The 11,026-nt window shown below is 41.3% G+C and overlaps 1 long non-coding RNA gene across 9 annotated transcripts in view; it reads right to left on the bottom strand.

The window, feature by feature from the left end:
* LOC129650091 (uncharacterized) overlaps positions 1–9,029 on the bottom strand; it is an 87,326-nt gene extending 78,297 nt beyond the window's left edge. For 6 of the 9 annotated variants that reach the window (XR_008713573.1, XR_008713575.1, XR_008713577.1 and 3 more), the window contains exons 1-3: positions 7,500–8,091; positions 6,633–7,096; positions 5,299–5,403 (exon numbers count right to left, since the gene is read on the bottom strand). This is a non-coding gene — a long non-coding RNA (uncharacterized LOC129650091). The other 3 variants (XR_008713581.1, XR_008713579.1, XR_008713578.1) reach the window with 3 other exon arrangements.
* Between the last annotated feature and the right edge of the window lie 1,997 nt (positions 9,030–11,026).

An 11,026-nucleotide genomic window follows, 5' to 3' on the forward strand; every position in this document is an offset into this window, starting at 1 on the left:
ATGGATCAAAAATATAAACATAAGACCAAATACCATATAACTCCAGGAAGAAAATATAGGGAAGAAGCTCATCAATGCTGTTCTTGATGAGGATTTTTTTTTAACATGACACCAAGAGCACAAACATCAAAAGCAAAAATTAACAAATGGGACCACATCAAAAGCAAAACTTTGCATACCAAAGACACTGTTAACAAAATGAACAGGCAGTCTTCCGAATAGGAGAAAATTTTTGCAAATCATATATTGGGTAAGGGTTAATATCCAAAATATATACAGAACTAACACAACTTAATAACAAATAATAAAACTATTTTATTTAAAGATTGGGCAGAAGAACTAAATAGTCATTTTTCCAAAGAGGCCATCAAAATGACCATCAGGCCAAAATGGCCATGAACACCATGAGGTGTTCAACAACAATTAGCATCAAGAAATGTAATTCACAACAACTATAAGATATCACCTCACGCTTGGTAGAATGGTTAACATGAAGAAGACAAGTGACCATGATTGCTGGGGAAGATGTGGTGAAAAGGAAACTCTTATACACTGTTGATGGGAATGTAAATTGATCCCAACACTAAGGAAAACAAGATGGAAGTTCCTCAAGAAATTAAAAACTGATCAACCACACAACGGAGAAGGCAATGGCACCCCACTCCAGTACTCTTGCCTGGAAAATCCCATAGACGGAGGAGCCTGGTAGGCTGCAGTCCATGGGGTCGCTACGAGTCGGACACGACTGAGTGACTTCACTTTCACTTTTCACTTTCATGCATTGGAGAAGGAAATGGCAACCCACTCCAGTGTTCTTGCCTGGAGAAACCCAGGGACGGGGGAGCCTGGTGGGCTGCTGTCTCTGGGGTCGCACAGAGTCGGACACGACTGAAGCGACTTAGCAGCAGCAGCAGCAGCAGCAACCACACAATCCAGCAATTCCACTTCTGAGAATATACCCAAGGGAAATGAAAACCCAAAGCAATTTCAAGAGATGTGTCCACGTCCTGGCGTATTGCAGCCTTATTTACAATATCTCATTGTGAAACATATGGAAACAATACAAATACCCATCAGTGGATGAATGGATTAAAAAAGATGAGATGTATATACAATGTAGTATTATTTAGCCATGAAAAAGAAGGATATCCTGCTTTTTGTGACTACATAGATGGACCTTGACCACATTTTGTTAAGTGAGATAAGCCAGACAGAGCAAGACAAGTACATATTATATAATATCACATACATGTGGAATGTGAAAAAAAACCAAATATTTAAAAAAAGAGAGAGAGTAAAACAGTAGCTACCAGGGGATCAGAGGGTAGTGGGATAGAATTTAGGATGTTTAAGGGTACAAACTTGTAATGAGTACTAATATAGCCATAGAGATTTAAATTACAGTACACAACAGACTGGTTCCAAATAGGAAAAGGAGTACGTCAAGGCTGTATATTGTCACCCTGCTTATTTAACTTCTATGCAGAGTACATCATGAGAAACGCTGGACTGGAAGAAACACAAGCTGGAATCAAGATTGCCGGGAGAAATATCAATAACCTCAGATATGCAGATGACACCACCCTTATGGCAGAAAGTGAAGAGGAACTAAAAAGCCTCTTGATGAAAGTGAAAGTGGAGAGTGAAAAAGTTGGCTTAAGGCTCAACATTCAGAAAATGAAGATCATGGCATCTGGTCCCATCATTTCATGGGAAATAGATAGGGAAACAGTGGAAACAATGTCAGACTTTATTTTGGGGGGCTCCAAAATCACTACAGATGGTGACTGCAGCCATGAAATTAAAAGACACTTACTCCTTGGAAGGAAAGTTATGACCAACCTAGATAGCATATTCAAAAGCAGAGACATTACTTTGCCAACAAAGGTTTGCCTAGTCAAGGCTATGGTTTTTCCTGTGGTCATGTATGGATGTGAGAGTTGGACTGTGAAGAAGGCTGAGCGCCGAAGAATTGATGCTTTTGAACTGTGGTGTTGGAGAAGGCTCTTGAGGGTCCCTTGGACTGCAAGGAGATCCAACCAGTCCATTCTGAAGGAGATCGGCCCTGGGATTTCTTTGGAAGGAATGATGCTAAAGCTGAAACTCCAGTATTTTGGCCACCTCATGCGAAGAGTTGACTCATTGGAAAAGACTCTGATGCTGGGAGGGATTGGGGGCAGGAGGAGAAGGGGACGACAGAGGATGAGATGGCTGGATGGCATCACTGACTCGATGGACGTGAGTCTGGGTGAACTCCGGGCGTTGGTGATGGACAGGGAGGCCTGGCGTGCTGCGATTCATGGGGTCGAAAAGAGTCGGACATGACTGAGCGACTGAACTGAACTGAAACATAATAATATTGTGCTATAAGTTGACAATCTGATAAATATTACTACAATGAAACCATATTACAATATGTAAATGTATCAAAGTAACATGATTAAATTTATATAATGTTACATGTTAAATTTATCCAATTAAAAAAATGATACAATGATCTAGAACAGACTCAGGATTTCATAAAAGTATTTTGATCAGTATCATTATTTTGCACCTTAACAAAATATACTTTATAGAATTAGAAAAAAAATTTTGAAGTACATAAATTTTAAATAAACTTGTGATAGGAATAACAAAATTATTCTGATCATGAGAGAATATGGAGAAAAAGAAAGAAAAAGGAATGCTTTTACACTGGTGGTGTGAATATAAATTGGTATAGGTACTAGGGAAAACAGAATGAAGATTTTTCAAAAATTAAAAATAAAACTACTATATGATCCAGCCATTTCATTTCTGGGTTTTTATCCAAAGGAAACAAAATCACTATTTTGACAAGATATCTGTACTGTTGTATTCGTTGCATCATCATTGTAAGACATGGAAACAACCTACGTATCCACTGATGGATAAATGGGTACAGGAAATGTGGTACGTACACACACACACACACACACACACACACACAGAACATTATTCAGCCATGAAAAAGGAAACCCTACCATTTGCAACAACATGGATGAAATCTGAGAGCATTATGCTAAGTGAATTAAGTCAGACACAGAAACACAAATAACTGTATGAGCTCACCTTATGTGGTATTTTAACAAATTATAGATAAGGAAGATTGGTGGTTGTTAGAGGATGGGGAAAAGAGGGGTGAGGGCAGGCTATTGGTGAAATGGGTAGAGGGTGTCAAAAGGTATAAACTTCCTGTTATAAGATAAAAACTATCACACTATCTGAGGATGTAATGTGCAGCATGGTGACTGCAGTTTACAATACTATACAGTACATTTGAAAGTTGCAAAGAAATAAGATTTAAAACTTCTATCAAAAGGGAAAAAATGGTAACTCTGTGAGTGATAGGTATCAAATCAACATATAGTGGTAATTATTTCACAATATTAATATATATGAAACTATGTTGGATACCTAAAACAAAAATGTTACATGTTAATTACATCTCAATAAAAAATAAAAAATTTTAAAATGCATATTAATTTGTTTTTTCTGCTTGCTTTAGGTTTAATGTGCTCTTCTTTTGCCTTTTTTTTTTTTCTTTTGGTTTCTTAAGGTAGAAACTAAGGTCCTTGATTTGAAATTTTTTCTAATATAGACTCTTAGTACTATAAATTTTTTTCTAGATATTGCTTTAGTAGCATCCCATAAATTTTGATATGGAGTGATTTCATTTTAATTCATTTCAAAATATTTTCTGTTCCCTTTTGATTTCTTCTTTGATCCATAGGCTACTTTAAAATGTATTATTTAGTTTGAAAATGTTTGAGGACTTTAAGAATTTTCCTGTAGTTGAATTCTAATTTAATTCCACTATGATCAGAGAATATACTTTGTATAACATGAATTCTTTCACATTTACTGGGACTTGTTTCATGGCCCAGAATATGGTCCATCTTGGTAGATGTTCCATGTGCACTTGAGAATGTTTATTCTGCTGTTGTTGGGTAGAATGTTCTACAAATGTCAATTCGGTCTGGCTGGTTGATAGTATTGTTCAGGGCTTCAGTATTCTTATTTTCTATCTATTCTATGAATTATTAAAAAACATACCATAGAAATTTATGAGAAGTCATTGTGTGTAAGTGATGGGCCCTTCAGGACTCCCTCAGGCCACCATGTCAGAACACCCACCAAAAAAGAGTCCTGACTGTCCGCCCCTCTCAATTCCTTACAACAGATTGTATCCCATCACAAATGCCTAGCTAGAGACATATGCATTTACCCTCCCGATTTCTCTTCATCCTGCCCTTAAGTTTGAGGGTCAGTTCTGTGTACCTGTGGTTCTGATTTTGCACCTTGGCTACATCACTTTGAGCTACTACAAGTAAACACAACATCCTTTCACCCAGCCCTGCAGGCTGGAACCAAACAAAATAAAGAGGAATTCCCAATTGCTTGACTCCAAGTAGAGGGTTTCTACCATTAACTGTGAATTCTTCTTAGTTAATTCAGCAAATGGTTAAGCAAGTGTATACTGTGTGTAATGCTTATGTTTTAATCATGGGCCAATGAATAGGGATTTACCGCATATACAGAGAGGGTCTGATTGGAAGGGAGGTGAAGGACGAAAGACCTAGTGTTGATAACAAGAGGAGCCCAACTTCCACAAAAGGGAAACCCAAATTCCCTCGAGAAGAACATAGCAAGGGTATTTAGCTGTCCCAGAGCCAGCACAGAATAATTATACCCTTGGACTTCCCTGTTGGTGCAGTGGTTAAGAATCCACCTGCAGGGAATGAGGGTTTGATCCCTGGTCAGGGAACTAAGATCCTATACGCCAAGAGGCAACCCAGCCTGTGTGCCACAACTACTGAGCCTGTGCTCTAGAGCCTGCATACCACAATGAAAGATCCTGCAAGCTGTGACTACTGAAGCCCATGTGCTCCAGAGCCTGTGCTCCTCAACAAAAGAAGCCACTGCAGTGAGATGCCTGCGCACCACAACTAGAGACAGTCTGTGCACAGCAATGGAGACCCAGCGCAGCCATAGATTAATTAAATTTTTTAAAAGGATAATTACACTTTTTACTTCTCTCCACTTTCCTTCTGCTTCTGATGATCTCAGGAAGCAAAGGAGTTCTTAGCATGCCTAGGGGAATGGCGATCCCTCTGCATTCTCAGAATTCCTTTCGTTAGATTGAAAAAGATCCCAGAAGCAGGCCACAGTGTGTCCAGAATGTCCTGCGTGGAGCTCGGTGAAGAGGTAAGAACTGCCCTGCCTCGTGTGCCCAGCTGACGACAATCAACACAAGCTTTCGCTCCCAAAATTGCTTACCAGCCATCACACCAGCTGACGCTCCTCTTTACAGCTGATGTAGCTGTTTCCAAATGGTCGACAGTATAAGAAGGTTGTAGCAATCAAACCTAACGTCCCCTCTATCTGTAAAATATTTTATGAGAACAAAGAATTACCCCAGAATTCAAACAGAAAAAAACCTGCCAATGTCTTTCTCCCTAAGATATGTTCATGTAATACTGCATGTTCTGGTCCAAAGAGAGATACTTATCTAATTGGATTTTGACAAACAAGTTCTAGTTTATTTCCAGCAACCCACTCCAGTATTCTTGCCTGGAGAATCCCGGGGACAAGGGAGCCTGGTGGGCTGCCGTCTATGGGGTCGCAGAGAGTCGGGCATGACTGAAGCGACTTAGCAGCAGCAGAATGAAGATCTTTGAACACCGGTTTCTATGTCAGATTTATAAACAGCAAGGATATCTATAAAATGTTGATTTAAAAATTGGCCTGGGCCCTGTTACACATAAACGATGTATATGGGGAGTCAGGAAGTTAGAAGAGGGAGAAAGTTTACTGACAGTAACTTAACAAATACTACATTTTGTAACAAAAATGTTGGCAATCATCCATCCATTGATACTATTGATTTTGCTCTATTTATGGAAATGGGCTGATAACTGACATTATAACATTGGTCTATAGCAAGGGAGCAGTCCTAGGAGGCCCTGCTTACTTGTTTACCTTACAGTATTTCTTCTGATATAAAAGAAACTTGCCAGTGGTAACTTCTGGGGAATAGCACTAGGAATTTATGAAAATGTGGATTCGAAGAAAGGAAATTTTTACTTTTCATTTTATTAACTTCTGAACTGTTTAAATTAACGTTAACCATGAATTACTTGTTAAAATAGATATTAGAGCTGTAAGTTTTAAAATGGTAAAGGTCTGTAAATTAAGTGAAGGCGTACATCATATCAGAGAAGGCAATGGCACCCCACTCCAGTACTCTTGCCTGGAGAATCCCATGGATGGAGGAGCCTGGAAGGCTGCAGTCCATGGGGTTGCTGAGGGTCGGACACGACTGAGCGACTTCACTTTCACTTTTCACTTTCATGCATTGGAGCAGGAAATGGCAACCCACTCCAGTACTCTTGCCTGGAGAATCCCAGGGACAGGGAAGCCTGGTGGGCTTCCGTCTACGGGGTCACACAGAGTTGGACACGACTGAAGTGACTTAGCAGCAGCAGTACATCATATTCATTTTAAAATAGTTATATTATTGTGTATATACATATAAGTTTACAGATAAATTTGCAATCGCTAAATGTACCAAAAAAATCTATAAAGAGACACCATAAATTGATAGTACTTACCTCTGGGGGTGAGAGTAAGGTAAGAAGTAAGGTATTATTCTATACTCTTCATTATTTGGTTTTTCACAAATGCATTTGCTTACTTGCTACCTGCATAATGTTTAAATCAATAAGATGAGGACGATTTTTATAAAATCCTTTTTCTGCTCCTTAGAAGTTCTTCCCCTTCTCCTAGTAACAGCACTTAGCCTGTTTTGTCTGATTCTGGTGGGTTTTCAACCACAGGGGTTAAAGTCAGGGGTGGCACATGACCAAAGAAACACCAATCAGTTCATCTTGCTCAGGAATCTGAATCTGAGCAGGAACACATGTGTACTGGAGGTGGCTGTGAATGAGTCATCCAAAGGCAGCTTCTTGAAAGGCTGTCCATGTGAATCTGAGGCTCTGAATCCACAAGTGTCCTGGGCTCCTCTCCTTAGTTCTGGTTTATCAGGTCTTCTCTTGTGTGTCCTTTCAGTAAATTCCTTTAGAAAAAAGCAAATGGAAAGAGAAAGAGTAACAAATTTATTGAAAATAATAATAAATTCAGGATCGATCACCTTGAGTCCACGGTTCCTATAAGACATTCAGGTGAAAGCATCTAATAGACTGTTGAAAATAAGGGCTTGGAACTCAGCAAAGACTAAGAATTGCTGGCACAGATTTAAGAGGTATAAGAGTGCAAGCCAAAGTGTGTGATACAAGAGGGATGAGACAACAGAGTCAAGGATGTGACTGCGAGAACTACCACCACCCGAGGATGGGGAAGGAATATCAGACATTGCTATTTGCCCACCGTGGTTAACACCACCATCAGGTCATGGTACCTGGGGAGACCTGCTGTAGTCAGTCTTAAGACCTTGAAGATGATTTTGTGTGTATACCTACCCAAAGGGCATTGTCACATAGTTGCAAGGTGACGGAAGGTGCATGATGTCCAGTCATTATCATATAACATAGAGACAGTGTGGCCGGGGGACTGAATAAGAAATTGCACCCGTGGGACTTCTCCAATGGTCCAGGAGTTAAGACGCTGCCTTCCAGCGCAGGAGGCGGTTGGATCCCTGGTCTGGGAACTAAGATCCCACGTGCTACACAGTGTGGCCAAAAGAAAAAGCGCAAACAAAAAACAAAGCAATTCTATCCAGGTGTGTGTGTGTGCATGTGTTAGACTCAGTCATGCTTGACTCTTTGTGACTCCATGGGCTGTAGCCCACCAGGCTCCTCTGTCCATGGAATTCTCCAGGCAAGAATACTCACTGGAGTGGGCTGCCATTCCCTTCTCCAGGGGATCTTCCCAAACCAGGAACTGAACCTGGATCTCAATTGCAGGTGGATTCTTTACTGTCTGAGCCACCAGGGCAGCCCTTGTATCCAGGACAAGATGCTAAAGCAGATAGTGTGCACCATGAAACAAGCCTTTGCTACCATTTAAGGTGAAACAACATGTGAGTTTCTCAGGAACTGCCATCACCATGAAAACCCACATTTCATGACAGAGTTGGAGACCTCAAGAGAAACAGACAGGGAGAGCATTTGATGCCTTCCTTTGGAGGCCTCACCCAGGGCACCTGACACCTGGTGACCTGGCACCCCTGCCAATTAACATCAGAAAAAGCCCGGGTAGAGTATAGAACCCACAGCTCCTGCTGAAACAGGCCCTTAGAAACCAGAGGTCACAGACCGATGGTCATCAGGCCTAGTAGCTCTCAGTCTTAACTGCACTTTGAAATCACCTGGGACATTTTAAAAATTACTGATGACTCTTCCTGCCTCCCAAGAGGCTAACTTAATTGACTCAGAGTGTGATTTGGTATCAGCACTTTCAAAGGCTCCCCACGTGATCCTAATGTGCAGCCAAGGTTTTAGGACCCCAAATAAGCCCACAGATGTTTTGTTTGACTTGCAATATACCAGCCTGAAAAGTATTTTTAAATTATTTTTCATTAATAAAAAATCAGTCAATCTTCATAGAAAACAAACCTGTAATTACCAAAGGAGAAAGGGCAGTGGGGATACATTAGGAGTATGGGATTAACAGATACACACTACTATACATAAACAACAAGGATTTACTATATAGCACAGGGAACTATATTCAATATCTTGTAATAATCTATAATGGAAAACAATCTGAAAAACTACATATATAATTGAATCACTTTGCTGTCCACCTGAAACTAACTACACAATATTGTAAATCAGCAATACTTCAAAACACAAAAAAGACAGTCAATTTCATACACCCATATCACCCAGACTGCTGTCGTCTGTTGGAATATCTGTGCACAGTAGACCTGCATTCCCATGGGACACTACTCAGCAGTTCTGAGTTGCAGCCACACCTCTTGCAAGCATTTTCTCAGCATTCCACAGCCCTCCCTGGCCCACCCCACTATCACCACAGCCAGAGCCCATGACCGTTGCTGCTTATCAACCTGCTTGTATTGTGGGACTTTCACATCAGTGTTGAAAGAAGTGAAATAGCGCTTATCTTTGTGTCTCCAGCGGAACAGGAAATAGAAAGGGGGCTGTGCACTCCATGGGACCTGCTGCTCATTTCCAGTGACCGCCTGGCTCTTTTTTGGGATGTGTCCTAGATTGAAATCTGTTTTCCCAACAGGAAGACCAATTTGCCCCATAACCTGTGGATCAAAGACCTGAGATGTGAGAGATCCCACCTCTCGTTATCTTAATAATTAGTTACATCTCATACAAAAGACAACTACATAAAAACAGTAAGAAACAAGAGGCAACCAATGGCACCAGAGATCGAGTTCCAGAATTAAGGCAATGCAGGAAGTTTGTGGGCTTCCCTGGTGGTTCAGCAGTGAAAGAATCTGCCTGTCAATGCAAGAGATTTGGTTTGATCCCTGGGTTGGGAAGACTCTCTGGAGAAGGAAATGGAAACCCACTCTAGTATTCTTGCTTGGGAAATCCACAGACAGAAGAGCCTGGTGGGCTACAGTCCACAGGGTCGCAAAAGAATTGGACAAGACTTAGAAATTAAACAACACAAAACAAGAAGTTTGTATCCTTTGTAGGGGACAAAGGAGGCTAGAGACAAACCTGACCTGTAAGGTGGAAGTGGGGAGTCACTATTCAACATGTATATAGTGCCAGCTACGCAAGATAAATAAGTTCTAGAGACCTGCTGTGATTGTAATTAACAATATTGTATCCTGCATTTCCCTGGTAGCTCAGTTGGTAAAGAATCTGCCTGTACTTGAGGAAACCCGGGTTCGATCCCTGGGTTAGGAAAATCCTCTGGAGAAGGAAATGGCAACCCACTTCAGTATTCTTGCCTAGAAAATCCCAGGGACAGAGGAACCTTGCAGACTACAGTCCATGGAGTCCCAAGAGTCGGACACAACTTAGCGACTAAACCACCACCATCATGTACTTAAACTTTGTCAAGAGGGTACATCTCCAGTTAAATGTTCTAAAAGATTCCAGAACCATGAACCTGGAGTGGGATAGACTATCATCCTTGTGAATATTGGAGCTGCCTTTTATATTCCAGAGGTGAAATAGAGGGACAAGTATGGCCTGGGGATCACAGAGCTCAATAAATGTCAATATTTAGGAATGACGTGGAAGACAAGGGAGGGGAAAGTGCATCAGTGCTACATCACAAGCCTTGTCTGAAAAGAGCAAAGGAGGGGAGGAATATCATGGCAGCTTAGAGGCCCAAGTGTGAGTCCCAGCTCAGACATGTCTCAGCTGAAGGATTTGTGCATTAATGAATTAGCCTCTGAGCCTCGATCTGTAAAATGGATGTAATAATAGCGTACCACATAAGGCTGTTAGGAGAATTAGGTGTGATAATTATATGTGCTAACAAAGCACTTAGCACAGGGCCTAGTGATGGTAGCCATGCAGAAAATACATCCTCAACTCCAGAACACTGAAGACAAGGCTTCCTCCAAGCTCTGGTTCAGAGTCTCTCATGAGGTTGCAGTCTGTTGGCAAGCCCCTTTCCTCACCAGCTTCTGATGGGGTACCTCAGCTCCTTACATGTGGACCTCATCATAGGCTGCCTGACTATCCCCACAGTATGGCAACCAGCTTCCCCTAGAGGGAGAGACCAGAAAGCAAGCCCAAGAAGGAAGCCACCATCTTCTAAAACCTAATCTCAGATGTGACATTCCATCACCTTTACCATATCCTATTGGTCACACAGACTAATCCCCGGACAATGCGGTACACTGTGGAGGGAACCACACAAGAGTATGAATGCCTGAGGGGATTCTTGCGAGGCCTTTGGGCCTGGCCACTACACTTCCCCTCCTTCTTCCTTGCTTTATTTTTCTCCATACCACCTATCACCAACTAACACATCATTACCTTATCTCACTTATCATCAGTCTCGACACAATGGAATACAAGATGATAGAGATTTCTGCATGTTTTGC

This window comes from Bubalus kerabau, chromosome 4 (genome assembly GCF_029407905.1).
Source record: "Bubalus kerabau isolate K-KA32 ecotype Philippines breed swamp buffalo chromosome 4, PCC_UOA_SB_1v2, whole genome shotgun sequence".
NCBI lineage: Eukaryota > Metazoa > Chordata > Mammalia > Artiodactyla > Bovidae > Bubalus > Bubalus kerabau.